This window comes from Doryrhamphus excisus, linkage group LG12, assembly GCF_037039965.1.
Source record: "Doryrhamphus excisus strain RoL-2023G ecotype Guam linkage group LG12, RoL_Dexc_Guam_v1.1, whole genome shotgun sequence".
Classification (NCBI taxonomy): domain Eukaryota; kingdom Metazoa; phylum Chordata; class Actinopteri; order Syngnathiformes; family Syngnathidae; genus Doryrhamphus; species Doryrhamphus excisus.
This window is the reverse complement of record NC_136368.1, coordinates 9,742,093-9,762,584: the sequence shown is the minus strand read 5'-3', so window position 1 is coordinate 9,762,584 and position 20,492 is coordinate 9,742,093. Positions and strand designations below refer to the sequence as shown.

The 20,492-nt window shown below is 41.8% G+C and overlaps 1 long non-coding RNA gene across 1 annotated transcript; it reads right to left on the bottom strand.

The window, feature by feature from the left end:
• Positions 1-410: 410 nt before the first annotated feature.
• LOC131136087 (uncharacterized) lies at positions 411-16,041 on the bottom strand. Its single transcript, XR_013629634.1, has 3 exons — positions 15,659-16,041; positions 14,849-14,945; positions 411-573 (listed from the first exon to the last, which is right to left on the bottom strand). It is a non-coding gene; the product is annotated as an uncharacterized LOC131136087 (long non-coding RNA).
• Between the last annotated feature and the right edge of the window lie 4,451 nt (positions 16,042-20,492).

Genomic DNA, 20,492 nt, shown 5'->3' with positions numbered 1-20,492 from the left:
TAAATGTGTTTCATAACGTACACGGTGCATATTGTTTTTCAAGACAGTAGTTGTTTGGGTGTTTATAGTCCAGGGTGTACCCCGTCTCGTGCCCAAAGTCAGCTGGGATAGGCTCCAGCATACCCCTGCTATCCTAGTGAGGATACGCGCATAGAAAATGGATGGATAATTAAATAACAAAGTCTCAAGGATCCCTCACGCACATAACACAGTACACATATAGCGGGATAATTTTAAATATAGAAACTTCTGCTCAATTCAAGTCAATTTCAGATTTAAGCCCCGCCCATTTCTGGTTAAACCCTGCATATTACCAGTACCGATACAGATAATTTAGATGAGTGAACATATACAGATATTGGTATACTCCTGCATCCCTATTTTCCACACGTCAGAGTAGAGGTGGCGGCTTCATGATCTGGAGTGCTTTTACCTTCAATGCAACAAGGGAGCTTCAGGTTGTGCATGGGAATCAAACAGCAGCTGGAAATGTGGAGATGTTGCAGGCGGCATCCCTCAAGATTGAAGGCCCAAGCCAGTGTGGAAATGACTGGCTTTTTCAACAGGACAAACCTGCACAGGGAATCATTTCACGATTTTGGACCATCCTGCGTGTTCCCCTGATATAACTCCAATTGTGAACATATGGGGATGGATGTGGGGATTTTATAAAAATTGCGTATCAGTTCCAGACAATGGATGCCCTCTATGAAGCCATCTTCATCACCTGGAAATTCACAATTGCCTCCTGGAAACACTGTCATCAAGCATGCCCAAACTAATTTTTGAGGTGACTAACAAGAATTTTACCACTCATGCACCACTGATGGTGCATCCACAATTACTGAACGCTTCTATTTTAGGGGGGCATCAGGTGTTGTTGTTGTTTTTATCACTAGTCCTAAACTTTTGATCAGCTGATGATTAGCCTAATTCAGTTTAATGGTTGTTTGCAATACATTTCTAACTCAAAATGTTTTGGTCTCATTCCCCTTTCTTCTTTTTGCAATTTGAATCTCTGCTTAGAACCTCTAACATCCATGTAAATACTTGCAATTTTTCAACGGGTGCTACATTTTTTATCAAGGGTGTGTCTGTAAACTTCCAGTTCTTTCAAAGTTTACAGAAAACATCACATTTTTGATTTGCACCGTGGAAAGCCAACACTAGATACTGTTTATCTGGCTCAGAGAAGTATCAAGGGTGTTCTTCAGTGAAAGGAATTGACCATGACGTTCATAGGGGTGTGCTCCATGGCCTGCCTTTTGCCGCCCACACTGGGAAACTGCTGAAATCACAATGAAAAAAATCTTGATTCAATTCTGTCATAAGACAGGAGCAGGAAGTGACTCTGTTGACGGGATGTTTACATTACTAATGGGTTGTTTCTCTGAGCATGTGAATTAAGTTGCAGAAGTCCTTCATGCGTGTGTTCATGACTCATCCGCATGTCCTTGTCTTTGTGCGTGAGAGAGAGGTAGGGATCTGGATTATATTCTCAGAAGACATTTTAGGATGTCAGAAAAGGAAATGCATTATATTCATTAAAAACTGGATGCTTACCCATAAATAGGAGTGTTCCTCCACCTTTCAAACACCCAACAGCTCTTAGAGCATGCATACCAATCGTTCCCATAAAAAACAAGTGGCCGGCTGCAACTCTGTATTGACACTTTCCACATTGTCCATGCTGTCAAGGAAGTGTGCTGGCCTTCTCAATTGGAAAAGAGTGGGTTTAAAGGGCCAGTATGCTACAACTCCCATTAGATTGTCATATACGTATATTATGTCTAATTTACGCGTTTCATTGTCTCTTATTATATTGACTATATTGGGTAATAAATTAATGGAGGGGTGTTATTTCAGGTCACGGCCTGCCACAGCTCTAATAATGTTAAAAGCTATCTTTAGAAGGTTGTAAACAGCTTTTCCATGCTGTAACTACAAGAATAGTGGTTTTCTTAATAAGGAAACCGATTTAGCGGAAATTCACCATTGGGTGTGGTCAGTTATCGGTACACAATCTATCCACTACAACCTCTGCATAAATATACAGTATATTGTCACTACATAAATACAAAATATGACACCAGTGCAGTCCCCACCTGCCGTATTATATTATATACTATGTTGTTGTATACTGTTTTGTATCTATGGTGATGTATCTTGTCTGCATGTGTTGAATCTTTACCCAATTGTGACCTTTAAAAGCTCATCAAGAGACTAAAGCCGTGAATGTTGGGGGTCAATAGAGTAGTATCCTATATCCTGTGAGGTTTTCAATTTCTGACTCTGCTGTCTGTTGCTGTTTGTGGTAGTAGAAGCATGTTCCTGATCCACAACACCGCACTGAATTTGGTTGAGGCTAGGTCATGACACTGCACTCTTTTTTGTATTAGCAGAATGCAAGAATCCATTAGCATGTCTCGCAGTTCATGTTGAGGGACTGGATATTAATGGGGTTGCTGAAATTAATACCATATTGTAATACATTGCGCTGGTACCAGAAAAGTTTGCCAGTTTTGAGCTCCGCAGTAGAACATGCATTCATAATACAGTTCAAGCTCTCGCCGTCAAGTTTGAAGTCCGGGGAGACAATGCTTGTCTCAAAGAGAAAGCTATTACAGCTGACAAAGTGCAATTTTTGTGGATCGAGAAAAGCAAATTCCTCTCATGCTTTGTGAACAACTTCAAGGTCATTCCTAATTACTTTAATAGCTACCATTCTGTCAGTATCTGATTTGTGACATTTCTTAACACATCCAAAGCTGCCTTCATCAAGTAACACCATCTGACTACATCTCGCTTCATAGTAGAATATTAGATTGCAATTCATTAAATTATAGCTTCCAGGAATTGTTTAAAGACACTTGCAATATGGGGTCATGCATTATCATGCTGCAAAATGAGGTGATGCTACTGGATGAATGACACAGCAATGGGCCTCAGGCTCTTGTCACAGTATCTCTGTGCATTCAAACTGGAACCAGTACAGTAAAATGCAGCTGTGTTCTGGATGGAGTGCCCCATGGAGGCAGTAGGGTTATAGCATGGTCAGGCATGTACAGTGAAGAAAATAAGTATTTGAACACCCTGCTATTTTGCTATTTCTCCCACTTAGAAATCATGGAGGGGTCTGAAATTTTCATCGTAGGTGCATGTCCACTGTGAGAGAGATAAACTAAAAAGAAAAATCCAGAAATCACAATGCATGATTTTTTAACAATTTATTTGTGTGATACAGCTGCAAATAAGTATTTGAACACCTGAGAAAATGAATGTTAATATTTGGTACAGTAGCCTTTGTTTGCTATTACAGAGGTCAAACGTTTCCTGTAGTTTTTCACCAGGTTTGCACACACTGCAGGAGGGATCTTGGCCCACTCCTCCACACAGATCTTCTCTAGATCAGTCAGGTTTCTGGGCTGTCGCTGAGAAACACGGAGTTTGAGCTCCCTCCAAAGATTTTCGATTGGGTTCAGGTCTGGAGACTGGCTGGGCCATGCTAGAACCTTGATATGCTTCTTACGGAGCCACTCCTTGGTTTTCCTGGCTGTGTGCTTCGGGTCGTTGTCGTGTTGGAAGACCCAGCCACGACCCATCTTCAATGCTCTGACAGAGGGAAGGAGGTTGTTCCCCAAAATCTCACAATACACGGCCCCAGTCATCCTCTCTTTAATGCAGTGCACTCGTCCTGTCCCATGTGCAGAAAAACACCCCCAAAGCATGATGCTACCACCCCCATGCTTCACAGTAGGGATGGTGTTCTTCGGATTGTACTCTTCATTCTTCTTCCTCCAAACACGCTTATTGGAATTATGACCAAAAAGTTCTATTTTGGTCTCATCTGACCATAAAACTTTCTCCCATGACTCCTCTGTATCATCCAAATGGTCATATGCAAACTTAAGACGGGCCTTGACATGTGCTGGTTTAAGCAGGGGAACCTTTCGTGCCATGCATGATTTCACATCATGACGTCTTAGTGTATTACCTACAGTAACCTTGGAAACGGTGGTCCCAGCTCTTTTCAGGTCATTGACCAAGTCCTGTCGTGTAGTTCTGGGCTGATTCCTCACCTTTCTTAGAATCATTGAGACCCCACGAGGTGATATCTTGCATGGGGCTCCACTCCGATTGAGATTGACCGTCATGTTTAGCTTCTTCCATTTTCTAATGATAGCTCCAACAGTGGACCTTTTTTCACCAAGCTGCTTGGTAATTGCTCCGTAGCCCTTTCCAGCCTTGTGGAGGTGTACAATTTTGTCTCTGGTGTCTTTGGACAGCTCTTTGGTCTTCGCCATGTTACAAGTTAAAGTCTTACTGATTGTATGGGGTGGACAGGTGTCTTTATGCAGCTAACGACCTCAAACAGGTGCATCTGATTCAGGATGATACATGGAGTGCAGGTGGACTTCTAATGGGCAGACTAACAGGTCTTTCAGGGTCAGAATTCTAGATGATACACAGGTGTTCAAATACTTATTTGCAGCTGTATCACACAAATAAATTGTTAAAAAATCATGTATTGTGATTTCTGGATTTTTCTTTTTAGTTTATCTCTCTCACAGTGGACATGCACCTACGATGAAAATTTCAGACTCCTCCATGATTTCTAAGTGGGAGAAATAGCAAAATAGCAGGGTGTTCAAATACTTATTTTCTTCACTGTATGTTATGGTCAACAACAAAAGGTGCATTTTATTGACAACATTTTGATAACAAACATTTTGGGGATGTTCTGAAATGCCGTGTAAAGTGTTTGAGGGACATCGTGGTCACACCAGATACTTAATGGTGTTCGTATGTCAACAACCCCCATTCAATTACTCTGCCCATTTGGGAATGGACTTTTATTGTGGCTAACCAAAGGCAGGTCTGTGTAATAATCATGCTGTCACGGTGCGGCATGTCAATGTTGCGGTGCGACCCCAGGATGCAGAGAGCAGGACCAAATGCAGGTAAAATAATATTTATTTTAGCTATAATAGCAGCAAAAGGAAACGCAACTCAACTAGCTGAAGGACAAACTAACAATGATCCCACAAAGGGAGAAGCGCACACCTGAACTGAATAGAGGACAAATTAGGGACAGGTGTGGGTGACCATGGCAACTAAGGCAGACGAGGCAAATGAGGAAGTCCAATACAAAAAGAGTTCAAAACGGAAACCAAAGCCCAAACGGGGAACATGGACAAACTGTCACGCACAAACCCGCACAGGGCGTGACAGTACACCCCCCTGAAGGACGGATCCTAGACGTCCAAAACAATTCTCAGTCAAACAGCTTGGCATGGGAGCCGGGTCTTGGGAACCCCTGGGGCTGTGCGGCTTGGGCACAGGCGGAATCCGGGATGCCACGCAGCTTGGCACGGGAGCCGGGTCTTGGGAACCCCTGGGGCTGCGTGGCTTGGGAACTGGAAGAATCTGAGAGGCCACGCAGAGTGGCACGGGAGCCGGGTCTTGGAAACACCTGGGGCTGCGTGGCTTGGGCACTGGAAGAATCTGAGAGGCCATGCAGCTTGGCACGGGAGCCGGGTCTTGGAAACACCTGGGGCTGTGTGGCTTGGGCACTGGAGGAATCTGAGAGGCCACGCAGCTTGGCACGGGAGCCGGGTCTTGGAAACACCTGTGGCTGCGTGGCTTGGGCACTGGAGGAATCTGAGAGGCCACGCAGCTTGGCACGGGAGCCGGGTCTTGGAAACACCTGGGGCTGCGTGGCTTGGTCACTGGAGGAATCTGAGAGGCCACGCAGCTTGGCACAGGAGCCGGGTCTTGGAAACACCTGGGGCTGCATGGCTTGGGCACTGGAGGAATCCGGGGCGCCTCACTACTTGGCACAGAAGCCGTCGGAGAATGCACAACGGGCTGCGACTCGGCAACAGCGAGAGGGTTGAGCTGTGCCGTGGCGTGACACGGCGAGGCGGAAGAGGGCGGCCACACCTCTTGGCGACGTGCCGTGCGTTGGCGACGCCGCCGCGTCGGAGGGTGTGCAGCGGGTACCGGGAACACCGACGCCATGGGCACTAGGGTGCCGTCCGGCCCCCACACCATGGTCTCCAGTTCCTGCGGCGTGTACCTTGCACATTCCTGCTCCATCGCCTTGAAGAACTGCCGGTTCCATTCGTCGAGCTCCGCGAGATCGTCGTCGGGTCCGTCGAAGCCGGCAGGGCACGAGGGCGGGTGCACCTCGACTTGGCGTGGAGGGGAAGACGAGCTAGGTGTCGCTCTGTGGCGCCGCGGCTTGTGTTGGCGTCGCGAAGGGCCTGGAGCGTCGTCGGTGGGTCCGGGATACAGCCACGGCGTAGCGACGAACGTGTCGTCCGGACCGCGCACCAAGTCCTCCATCTCCCATGGCGGCATCGCCATCTCCTCGTCCTCCATGGCCTTGAGGAGCTGCCAGGTCCAAAAATCGCTCTCCGCGAGGTCGTCGTCACATGGTGGGATCATTCTGTCACGGTGCGGCATGTCAATGTTGCGGTGCGACCCCAGGATGCAGAGAGCAGGACCAAATGCAGGTAAAATAATATTTATTTTAGCTATAACAGCAGCAAAAGGAAACGCAACTCAACTAGCTGAAGGACAAACTAACAATGATCCCACAAAGGGAGAAGCGCACACCTGAACTAAATAGAGGACAAATTAGGGACAGGTGTGGGTGACCATGGCAACTAAGGCAGACGAGGCAAAAGAGGAAGTCCAATACAAAAAGAGTTCAAAACGGAAACCAAAGCCCAAACGGGGAACATGGACAAACTGTCACGCACAAACCCGCACAGGGCGTGACACATGCCGTCTCATCAGCACAATGATGTGCCACACCTGTGAGGTAAATCGATCATATGAATCATGAATGATACATTTTCAGTAATACAGATTTAGATAGATTAGTGAACAATGTGTAGCTGGGCTCTCCGTCGATGATCCTGGGGGAATTAAGCAGTCTGGAGTCAGAGAAGTTTCCCTTGCCAACACCTTCACAGTCACACCGCCATGTGGTTGACCACTTTGAATACAGAGAAGACCCACAGACCCACAAATCTTGACACTACCATATTTCATGCAGTCCTCCAGAAAAGTTGGCCTCAACAAAAGCTACCATTTTTTCATTATTTTTATGGACAGAATTATAGGCACAACCAAGACATTGAGAATATCCGGTTTGAGGGCCAGAAGGTAAAGCTCTCATGTGAATTGAATGGGCTGTGGCATCCAAATTTATACTCCCCTGTAGTCATTGAGATCCAGAGGCCAGCTCCCGCTAGTGATGCCCAAGACTAGATTTAAGACCGGTCCTTTTTTGTAGGCGGCCCCAAGCTATGGAACACTGTCCCCACTCATGTAAAAATGTTTTGTTTTTATTTTTATCATTAGTTATTATTATCAGTTATTGTATTAATTAAGTATTTGAACTTATTTATTGTTTTACGAGTTTATGCTGCACTTTGGAAACTGTGTGCCCATGAAATCTAGAATGGATGCCTTTCAGACACCTCCCTGGTAAGGTGTTCTGGGCATACCTAACTAGGAGGATGCAAGAGTCGACCTTGGACATGCTGGAAGAATTATCTCTCACGGCTGGCCTGCGAATACCTGGGTACCCTCTAAGCGAAACTGCAGGAGGATGTTGAAAACATGGAAGTTTGGGTTTCTCGACTCAGACTGCTGACCTGGACCTGAATAAGTGGATGGATGACTTGCATTTTTCCCGAGTGGGTAAAATGGCTTGTTTGATAGTTAAGGTTGCTGATTCCTGTACTAAAGTAACTTCTTGGTCACTACGGCACACCTGTTTCACACATGAGACTTTCTATTGTGGCTGCTTGGAGTTTGCATGGTTTAAATGCTCTGTGTCCTGCTGTGGTAGGGTTACAGCGTTTCAAACTTTTAAAAATGATAAAGAAAATTTTTAAAAACTATTTTGGAACAGACACAGCCTAAGTCACATGTGGATATTAGGATTGGTACAGAAGAACGGTATTTATAGTCCCTTTGTTGTTGGAAACAAATTTGTAAGGTTTTTTTTCCCTCTAGGCAAAAAAAAAAAACAAAAACAAAAAAAACACTTAAAATGGTGCAGACAATTTTGACATGCCACAAAGTGAAAAAACGGAACAAGAGAAGACATGTCTACTCCTTATGGACAGAATCCAAAGAAAACACAGTTACTGTTGACATGCAGATCCCTACTGTCTGCACTGAAGTGCAAATGTGACAAATACCCCATCCATCTCTTTCCATAGGTCATTAAGCTAAGTTTGTTGCTTGGTTTGTTTAATTGTGTCTCCAGAGTCATCTTTCATTCCATCTGAGTACTTTTGCGTGTTCAACCCTGTTTAAAGAGTGCTATTATTATGCCATTTGTATTGAGTTATCAATCTGCACCTATTCCCGATGTAGTTCCTTGGCTTTCCAAAATGGTCTGTTTTGATGCAGTCCTCCAGAAAAGTTCATTCCACCCACAGCCTGCACGCCCACTCTGCTGGGATTGGTCACACTCTGTGCTAACACGGTGAACTCTTCACAGCCCAGCAGAGTTGCGGAGATCATGTCTACAGCTTGTATTCAGGAACGTCCATATAAAGTTACGTCATAGGGAGCCAGTGTTGGAAAAAAACTCTCTGAAACAGAGCGTTCAGAGCCATTGAAAACTTCTTTCAGGGTTCACTTCCAAAGATGAAAGGTTGACATAGTTTTACAAGATAATACAACATTCTAAGAACATTTAGAGGTCAGATAAGTAGAAAGCGCATAATAGGTCCCCTTTAAATTAGATCAGAGAAGGTCATAACAAGTTTACGACCACGTGTTTGGCACGGTGGTCTCAGCCGCTGGCCAGATCTGAGATTTGAGGGGTTTTGCACCACGCATGCCCACGCAGCAACCCACCACTTCAAATTACCTCCAGTATTTCATTAAGTGTGGTGACAAAGTTGATAAGTCAATGAAGTGGAATGACAATGCAAGATGTTAACATGCATTTGCTGTTACTCGAGACATGTAGGGGCATGAGATTATAATCTCTCTATCCCCCCCCAAGACTCCAATGTGAGTTTCATAATAATGATCCAGAACAAGCAGGAGAAATATGACAACTATGTCGGTATGCAGACAGTTCACAGCGAGCGTAACAAATTTTCTCCATCATAGGGGCATTACAGATTGATGAGGCTCCAGTGTCTGCTTCTGCCATGCAATTTACTCTGTCAAGGTTACCTGTGAAATAGGTTCTGTCAAGTCTTTCTTCAGAAGAAACTTGGCTGTTGAGATGTGCTTCATTTGCCTCAAGTGGAATTCAAAACAGAACTTGCAGCACAAGAAGAGGGTGATGGACAAAACTTTAGTCCTTCTGGCGCCACCCATCACCTTGCTTTACCGAAAAACAACTCTAACTGGTACTAGTTGTTTGACCTGTATACTTATTATATTGAAAATAAATTGTAGAAAAAGATGTATGACGTGGAAAAAAACAGAAAAATAAAATCACACTTTGACATCTCTGTCAAAGTAAAGGACGTGGGTGGGGACACATTTGAGTGGTTGGACAGGTGACATGCGTGTTTGAGCACTGCTTAGGGACAAATTCTATTGGTGAAAATAGAAATAAAATAATAATTATTGTACAAAATGCGTGGAGGTTGAACAAAGTTGGAACGACACACATAGTTTGTGGTGATTGGGTTGAATTGGTGCAATTGCCACATTGTGTAATCCTGGAGGGTCTGACACTTGACTTGGTTGAGAACCACATGAGTCAAAGCCAACCATCATTCATTCTATTTTCCCTTTGGAGAAGAATGTCACAAATTAAGCAATGTAAAGACAGACAAAGAGAGATGTCGGCGATTACTGTCTGTACTATGATAGAACATCTGTCACGGCGCGGCATGTCTTTGTTGCGGTGCGACCCCAGGATGCAGAGGCAAAGGGCAAAAGGCAACTCAGACAACAGACGGACAAACTAACAATGATCCAACAAAGGGGAGATGCACACACCAGAACTAAATACGACCACAAATTAGGGACAGGTGTAAATGATTAAGGCAACCAAGGACGACAGGGCAAAACAAGAAAATACAAAATAAGAGTGCAAAACGGAAACCAAAACCTAGACCGGAACTCAAACATAAACTGTCACGGGCAAACCCACACAAAGCGTGACAACATCGAGATAGTGTAAAATATTTTGACATTTTGACACTACACACCTGGGACTTGGAGCTTGTGGAGTTAAGAGATGCATGCTTTCAGTTGAATAGTTTTGCACAACTGGTGCTGTAATTGCACTCTGATTGGCTGGCGACCAGACCAGTGTGTATCCAGCCTCTCGCCCAAAGTCTGCTGGGACTCCAGAAAATGTTGGCCAAGGAAGGCTTTGGCTTAAAATTGTATAAAGCCAGCAAGAAAAATAATAACATATCAAATCAAACCAGTAACAGCATTCATGATCAATATATTTGACATTTTAAAGGGGAACTGCACAGGGGAATTTTGCCCATCATTCACAATACTTTTGTGAAACATGAACACATATTTCTTTCCCTTGCAAGATAACACGGGGAAAATTAGTAATTTTGTCATTGTCATTGGCTGTCATTGGCATACACTTATTTTGACTATAAAAAACTCTAACCATGTTGCATCGTTTGATATCCATGCTGTGATCATACATTAATCAGAGGAGATTAAAAAAAAAACAGCTGACATCATGACAAGGAAGCTCCTCACAATGCATGGAATGTTTCACCCCAGGTCCAGCATCCTGAGTTGTACACTAAGCGGAAGGACAGAGGTCAAAGACTTGTGAACAACAGAGCCACAATTCAGGGTGACATTCAGGTTGATAACCTAGTGAGGAACCGGACATTGTGAATAGTTGATAAACAGCCCAAAAAGGCAATTGCGATGGGTGCAGTAATCCCAATCAACATCAAAAGGATGGAACACTCGAACAAAAATACTAAGAGTTAGGAGAACAGCTACCAAATATGTGGAAAGACAACAGTGATGCCTGTGGTAATCAGAGCACTCGAGCTGCGACCCCCTAAAATGGGTTTTTTGCTTCAGCCGATTGCAGGAGCAATCTCTCGAGATATATGATTGCAGGAGCAATCTCTCGAGATATATGTGTAGAACCCTCAGGCCACAAGGAGGACCCGAGTTTAAAGGAGGAAAAGTATGCAAGACTGTCAATGATGGAGGGGTTTGCATGTTCTCCGTGTGAGGTTTTCAAGGTATTCCTCCTACATACCAAAAACTTGCATTTTTGCTAACTGGAGAATAAATATTGCCGATGGGTATGAAAAAGAATGGTTGTTTTTTGTTGTCTATATGTGCCCTATGTCTGTACAGGATGTACCCTGCCTCTCAGTCGGAAATGGGCTAAGTTCAACTGTGACCCAAAAAGGATTAGCAGGAGACAATAAATTAATTAACAATTGAATGAATGGTACACACATTAGATTAACATATACATTACTTTTATATACTGTATACTTATACTCATACTCAGTAAATGTATAAGCATGTCTTGGCTTGACATTAAACTGCTTTGAAAAATGCAATTTTTTGTACACCTTTGAAGAAAATAACACAAACTTTTTTAATGTGACAACTATAATCTGCTTTCCCCAATTGGAATCCCACACAACCATCTTCTGTATTTGCCCAATTTAGGCCCCTGCGGTATGTTTTGGATTCCACTGGCATGACACAATTCAGTTTTCAAAAGAGTATCTACTTTAGGAGTCATTACATTTCCCTTGTCATTATCATCATTATAATCTGCTAATGATCAGGTCGTGTGAGTGTCTTCTCTCACACATGCAGACACACCTACAAAGACATATTCTATACCGTAGGACAATCTGTGGAAACATGCCCCAGACTATCTTGACCTCATCAACAGAGGTTTGGCTCTCTTCTGTTGAGGCTTGTATCACACAAAGTCCCAAAGAAAGATGGTTCAAACATGACCTCATCAATCTGAACAAAGAAACAGTGGGAGTGAGATACTGGGAGGAGCACAGTTGCTTTGAGAGAGACTGAGCTAAAGCTGAGCCACTACTAATGTTTTAGGGATTAGCGTCTGGGAAATCTACACTCTTGAACAAAATCTTAAAACCGGAAGAAATTACATGTATTTGCATTTTGTGAGGGTGGAATGTAAGAAGGGCATCACTATGCAAAAAGAAAAATATGCTCAAGAGACCAAAAATGATTTTATAAACATGCTACAAACATGTAATAACAGATACATTCTTGATAATGATCGTGTATACTATTTTACCGGAACTTCCCTCCTCGGGACATAGCAACATAGAAACAAACTCCTTCACCAAGCGTTAATTTTTCAAACTCCAAAACAAAAAATCTAAAAACGGCAGCTCGTCGTTTCTGTATAGATGAGCAATCGTCAGCGACCCATCACCATCATGTGACCAGACTTTGACAACAGTCCAAAATATTCAATATTTTAATATCCCGAGTCACTCCCAAAATGGTGCACCTGTAATTCCACTTTGTCATAAATCTGGACGAGCAGGGAAAAGCGGTGAGCCTATCCCAGCTGTTTTCGGGCGAGAGGCAGGGTACACCCTGTACTGGTCGCCAGCCAATCACAGGGCACATATAGACAAACAACCATTCACACTCACATTCATACCTATGGACAAATAACCTAGCATGTATTTGGAATGTGCATGTTTTTGGAATTTTGGAATGTGGAAGGAAACCGAAGTACCTGGAGAAAACTCACGCATGCACGGGGAGAACATGCAAACTGTCAGTTGTCTTTGGACGAGAGTACACCCTGGACTGGTCGCCAGCCAATCACAGGGCACATATAGGGCTAAGTAAATGAAGTGGTTAATTTAAACAAGCACTTGTGAGTCCTGATTCTATGGCTTGCATATCTCTGATGTACAGTATGTTATTGATTTTGTTAAGATGGACGATACTGGCCAGTATCATCTTATATAGTAGATCTGTGATACAATGATCACTCTACAAGCAAGTAAACATTTTTGGGGCTATTTTTGAGCCCCCTCCTTTATGTTTACTTTCATTATATGATCAAGTGATATTTAAAATAAAAAGGTCAGCTACTTTTAGGCCCTGGACACTAAGAAGTAGATGGTGTAATACCAGTCCTAATACTATTTCAGCGCACTTGAGCTTGCTTACACGGATGCACTTAAAGACACTGGAAGGAATTAGAAAGTGACACCAAAGAAAACATTCCATGACAGGGACCTGCTCATACTCAGGCTGATATCCATTGCATTTCCACCATGTCTGACAGGGCCATGCGATCATATTAGTGTTACACTGACATGGGAAGGGAACCTGAGACAAGAAATGTCTGTGGAACTATAACCTGTGATAGTAAACATTTATCGTAAGCACACTATTGCCAAAGTACTTCCAGTACTTTATGGTTATTTTGAGTGCAAGTTTTTAGCAATATAGTGAAATTGTATTTCAGAGGGATTCATGTGTGACTGCATTTAGGCTTTGTGTTGTTGTTTTCTTTAGTGTGTGTGCATGGATGAGGCATGCTTGCCAAGAGATGTACTCAAATTCTAAAATGTTACAACTTGGGAAAACCCTTTGGCCCTATTCATACCTAAAAATAATTCAGTTGTGTGTTTTCTTTTCCTTTACTGATCACTTAATGCCACTGAGCTGAGCAGCCTTATTATGGGAGCACCCTGATTTTGACAGAAAAATCCTGTACGTGATCAGTACATGCCTTCTATTTGGATGTTCCATTCCCACCCAGGTCTCCATAGAGACTGAGCTGACAAATAAAAATCACTTAGCGGCTGTGTTTGCACAGAGGCGGGTTGCCTTTGGCTCTGTGTCAGTCTCTCCATCACATTATAAAAGGCGTATCTGATTTATTCTTCTTTATGAAAAAAACTTAAGTGCCTGGGAATCACCCGAGATTCATTACCTATGTTTCAGGCCCACGTGATTAGAAAGAGCAGGAACAGGAACATCTTTCAATATTGAAAAACAGTTACCAATATTTGCATATGAAAATGCTTGGAAGGTCAACTTTTTGCATCCACATTTGAGCTGTGGTTCTTCAGTTCAAATATTTACATGAACTATTTCCTCTGAAGAACACGCCTCTCGTTCAACGTCAGCTGGGATAGGCTTCAGCATACCCTTGACCCAAGTGAGGATAAGCGGAGTCTTATGCTATATTGTTAATCAAGCACCAGAATATATTTCATACATATGTACAGGATTTTGTTGCTTGTTTGCAGTATTCTTTTGTATTTTTAAATTGAAAATATTCAAGTCGAACCAGCTTGTACAAATGTTCCGATAACATGCTGTGTCATTGTGGGTTAAAAGCTGCAGCTGTGTTGCAGTTCCTGCTGATGTCAATTAGTTCTGCTGTGTCATTGTTACCAGATGATGGCCACAATGCTTCTGTTTTGTCCTTTTGGCCTCAAATTAAAATGCCCCCTCCTGGAGTCCAATACTTGGCCCAAGTGGATCCATTCTGGTACAGAACCCCCGGGTGTGTCAGTTCTGTGTTGAGTACCCATTTAAGGGCAGAGAGGGTGAGGACATGGCCACAACCATTGGGAACACCTGCAGTTCTGGGATGAGCCAATACAGATCAGCGCCAGGGGCCATTTGAGGGCATTTTAAAGGAGTTGGGCTTTTTTTTTTCTTTTTATAAAAAGGACTGGCACAATATCAAATTGCAACAAAAGTAAGAATACAAGGGGACAACCCCACTGTAGAGAATTGGTCCACTTTTTGGGTTGATAACCAAGTATAACAGTTGAGGGTTGTCCCAGGTCAAGCAATAATAAAATGAACGAACCTTTAACACTTGTGGCCAGCAGACACAAACACTCGCCCTTGGGGGTTCAGGAACTGCTTTTAACTCAGTAGACCATGAAATCATATTCCAGACTGAGCTGAGAAAAGAGCACAGACAGATATCTTTGGGCATGTTTGAGAGCCAGTGAAAATGGCTCTTTGCATTCTTAATAACTTTAATAATGCACAAATGCAAACACTACTTGTGGCAAAAAGGAACACAAGCATGGCATCTGATGAATGAGGTCTGACTGAAATAACGTGTAGAAAAGGCTCCTCATTTTTTTCCAGTATAAATGCAGTCAAATAACCCTATCACAACCAGAATATTAGCTATAACCCGGTTGTGCACGGCCATGTAAACACCAATAACCCTTTTGAAAAACCTGAATAGGCTCATATTCTGTTTTTTAAAAACCTGAATATTACCCCTGGGTTTCTAACCTGAATATCGGGTCATGTATACGTCTATCGGGATATCCCTATTGAAAGGAATATTGATTCGTGTTCTGCTCATGTTCCATTTGAAAGGAATCTTTGGTCTTTGACAGGAGGTATTGAATCAGAAAAGTTCAAATCTTAATTAGTTGCCCATTTCGTTCTTGTTTCCTCATCAGTGCAGATTAGTGTTCTCCCTACCACTCTCTGCTACAATAACAATGTTGTAGTTGCTTGGTTTATATACGTACATATGTTCAGTTATGTGAATAAAACATTGTTGGTGTCATGGTGATTGTGGGGAATATTAATGAATCCTGGTACAAAGGGTTTTAATGAAGATGCAAAACAAGGGAAAAAAACAGGAACTTACGGCGACGGTGCATAAACAGGGGAGGCACCGTGGAAAAGCAGAAGACAAAAAAAACAACAGAGGATATACGACAGTGGGAGCTGGACAACCTACTGGGCTGCAAGACGGTAGGCGAAGAAGACTAACTGAAGAGGCTAACAGCAGGAAACAAACGTGAAGCTAGCGGGGCAGCGAAAGGGAATAATCCTCCGCTGGCTGGCTGCAGATGAGGGGGTAATGAAGAGCGCTAACGAGGAACAGCTGCAGGCGTCCAGTGGCTCCGTCCAGCTCAGATCTCTGCATCTGAAAGGTCAACATAAGGGGTATAAGAATAAACACAAAGCACAACAGCATTGAATAATGAATACAAACAAATAGGGGCAGACCTGTATCACCGTGGAGTGTGACAGTTCATGCTTTGTTGATTTTTTGTTTTGTTTAGTTTTTCAGGGCTTGATAGTGGAAATATGTGTGTCCCGTTACAAGCTTTGTTAGCTCCTACATGCTGGCTGTTTTTTTCAGCTGTGTTCCTCTCTTTTGAATGTGCAAAATAGAGTAAGACATGTGGTCATGTTTCACATAAGGGTTGTGGATGATCGGCAAAATTCCAAACAAAGAGCAGTTTTCCTTTAATACTTAGATTGTCACAGACTTGAAATATGATGTGACTTAAGAAGCTTTTAGCTATTTTTTTTTTCTGGGGTGTTTGACTTTAGACGTTCCACTATTCCATGTCATTTTATATTCGGATAACAACTTTGAAGGACTATTTCAGGATTCACCTCCCACCATCTGGATAAGTGATAGGGAGTGGAATCAAAACATTCCTAAATTCTACAACAGAAAATAAATATATATTTTTATGGGTGAACCTATTTCCTGTTAACAACTCTAGTCAGTGTCCCCAGCCACAGAACACATATTCAGCCAATAGGAATACCCAAGTGCATAAACATACTGTCATTGGCTGCCTTACGTTTGGGACTACCAAGTCAAAGCATATAGAATCCCAGAAATGTTATAATGAAAGACAGAACATGGCAGTAAAATATAGTGCTGATTAAATGGAAAACATCTTCACTTCGGTGAACATTTTGACTGACTCATCATGTCTACTGGATTCCTTATCTCCTAAAAGTCTGTTGGAATCAAGTGAATTGCTTCAACTTTGGCAGTGAGATAGTGTTTATTTTAATTAACATGGAATTCTGGTGATCAATGTGTATGTCACCATACTTTACTGGGAACATCCTTCCAACTACACCCATCATAAAAATTCTAGGTTGATGAAAAAAAAAATGAAAACAGTCACTCAAACGGACTGTTCAAGTCCATGCCAATGAAAGCATAACCTACATGTTTTTGGAATGTGCGTTTTTGGCCTGCGTGCTAACCACTCATCCGCCGTGCAGCCATAAAAATATATATAATTAATTGAATATTTAATTAATTCACTCGTTTTTTTTATATAAAAATGAACATTTTTAAATAAATAATTTGTTATTTTTTTCATTTTATTATTTGGGTATTTAATTATTTGACTGACCTGCGCGTAAATTCATTGTTTTTTTCCAACCACTCATCAAAGTCAGACCGTTTTAGGGCACCCACAACACTGTTTCCGTCTGGATTAGAGGCTGAAATACTTTACCAAAAATGTTTCAGTAAGGATAACCCCAGGAAATCGATGGATCCAGCTCGCAGTCATGTGGACATTTTCTCTTGAGCTCAACAAACGCAGAAAAAGATGAAAGATTGTCACTTAGCAGCCCTAGTCTACAAGGCCAATATCAGAGTGCTTCGACTGCCAAAAGTCACTTTTGGAATTACCATTTACGCTCACAAATTCCATCCAGCAACTTTGTATGCAATACTTCAGCTGTGTCATCATTGGCTCTGCATACTTGATCCCCCGATGGCCAAACAATCAGATTGTAGAAGGATAATATAAACTGCATCCAAGTCAAACATAATAATACAAACCGGGAATGTGTCACTGTGAAGATTTTTCCAATACGTCAGCATGATTTTTCTCTGGGGAAAGCAGAGTTAAAATATGATAGCGGAATCATTTTGTATATTTCACGTCTGACTTGTACCAAAGTTTCCCATATCCTTATTCAAAAGTATGAGCAGATGTCATTAGCAGAGTGTAGCATGGGTGATGACGTGTGACGTGACCAGAGCCTGATGTGGTACATTACAAGTTGCCGAATATACAGTAATTAGGTACAGTAATCCGAGGCTGTCATCATCATCGTCATGATCATCACCATCATCCAAACCTTCAGTAAGACATCACTCGCTGGTGTTTTCATTAAAATGACATTTAGATGAAAAGTGATAGTATGACGTTATCGCCATTATGTCACTGAGACATAATGGTCATACAGAGTCATACAGAGGGTAGTTTATGAATGTTTTATTTTGAAATTGGACTCTATGTCTGTCTGTAATGTAAAAACACAGCATATCTTACAATATTTTGATTTTGAAGAATGAATGTGTACTTCTAGACTGATGCTTAGCACTGTCCATTGTGCATGAACACAACCGTTCCCAATACCCAGCACTTGATTATCTGTCTGTTCTTGTCCAGTGTTCAATTTTATAGGATCATTTGTTCTTGTTAGCGTGTCTGAAGGTGTGCCGCCGTAAGCTAAATAAAGAACTATGTGGTTATTGGTTGGCAGGAGAGGCTATTATGAGAAAAGTCTCTCACAGCTCTGCCAAGAGTGAATGCCTCTGGCATGTGACAGTAAGCCAGTGAGCTAATGGACCTAGGCCAAAGAGGTTTTGTGATGTTATGTTATGTTAGATTTTCCATCTACAGTATCTGTGAGCAATATCATATAACGTTTTGCATGCAATGTTTAACTGGGGTGTGATGGAATTAAAAGGCGTTGGTGGTGCATCACAAAGCTGACTTTCACGTTGTTGGAGCATCCACTGATCCTGGGGTTTTATTTATAAAATTGTCCACATACTGTAAGTCCTAATAAAAGTGTGCGTCCTCACAAATTCGAAAATAGCATAAGCATAAAAAAATTCAGACGCATGAAGTGAGGGTAGTAACAATAGGATTGTTGTTATTATAGGCCAGTGTAAGCGTAAGACGGCAGGCGCAACATGAGGATGTTAGAGTGAGTGCCCTTTTCATGACATACGCCACCTCTGTCTCTGTATTGAGGTTCCAAACCAAACACAAACCATCAAAGTGTTTGATATTGACCACAATGTTTTTATTGAGGTTTGTTTTATTATGTGATTTCCCACTTATTGTTTGTAATGAACAAAACACCATTGACAATCTTTTATGTATACCTTTTAATACCAATTGAGTAATGTATTTCCACAATTGTTCAATAAAAAAAATCAGTTTTTTAACATTAGTTTGTTAACATCTAAATGAGGGATGTCTTAGAATAATCAACAATTGGATTCGGACTAGTTTGATTCGACTATCAACCGCACAGTCGAATTGTGTGAAAATGTAATTAGAACCAAGATTGTACCATTCTGACTACAAGAGGTTGCCCAGGGCTGCTGCATACAATTTTATATAAAAGAGTTTTGTTTTTGTTTTACATAGCCTATTTTCTAGGGCTGTCAAACAAATCAGTTTTTAAATTAATTAATCATGAATCACCATGAGCAACTATATCTGAAATGTCCTCATTTTTATTGTATTTAATTAACAGAAAAACATCACCTCAGTTAAGGTAAATTCACTTGTTTTCAATGTATTTTCCAGACTACTTAAATGTAGCAAAATGGACATCCGAGAGTTATGAAGGGAGTGGTTAGAATATCCACTTCATGTTTCTTCTTTTATTTTCATACACAAATATGCATAATGAAGCCATTTTTGTGATGTTTGGAGTACCTGAACACATCTCACATCCTTGTAATGAGTACAAGGAAGAATGAGGAAGGCTACAAAAAACACATTTTTTCACTATTATAGTATTATGAAAAGGTTAAAGATGACCCCAAGAAACTTAAGTGCAACTTGTATCAGCAGCTTCTTACACATTACCAGTTAATCAGACTGTTAACTGAGAGTTTTGTATTGCTGTTTTTCAAGCCATTTTGTTCCCATTTAATGCAGACTTTGTGAATGTGTGACATGCCAACTTGCCGAAAGTGACCATGTTGAAATTGACAATCAGTCAACTATGGGCGATGGACAACATCAGATCAATAACTTTAGTCAAAGACAGCCCTAATCTAAACAAAATCTAGACATAGCGTCTTGTGATCTTCTCAGCCTTCTCAAATGAAGGCTTCCTAAAGACCAAAACATTGATTATGATGATAATTTAATGTGCTGTGTGACTTAAACGTCTCTAAAAGGGAAATGGAATAGTTGTGGGGCGATATACAAACACACACTGTTAATGTTATTCACTTTGGTATGCCCTTGATGCTTGACAGAGATAGGTAACCGACATGCTAGTTGTGAAAAATTTCCATATCAATAGCTGGTATTTGCTTGACCATTTCTTTTGACTTTCTAGACGTCATTCTTTGCAGCTCCTGCTTTTGTGAGGCTGAGCAAACATCCAGGTTGATGGACAGCTGTCTTACAAATATAGAACCACTCATATGACTAAAAATAGACATAGGCTGTGTGGGATTAAACCCATCACCATGACAGCAACTGTGTTTGCCAACTTACTTTTGAATGGATTTCAAGTCTAGTTGAGCTTTGTAAGTCAATACACAATGGAATTGAGGAACGGTTGGCCGCCTGTCATGCAACGATTGGATGAATTTCTCACACAGTAAAACTGTAAAAAGTTATTTGTGAATTTTACAATCTCTGAGCTTGTTGCCCTCACCATGAAGAGAG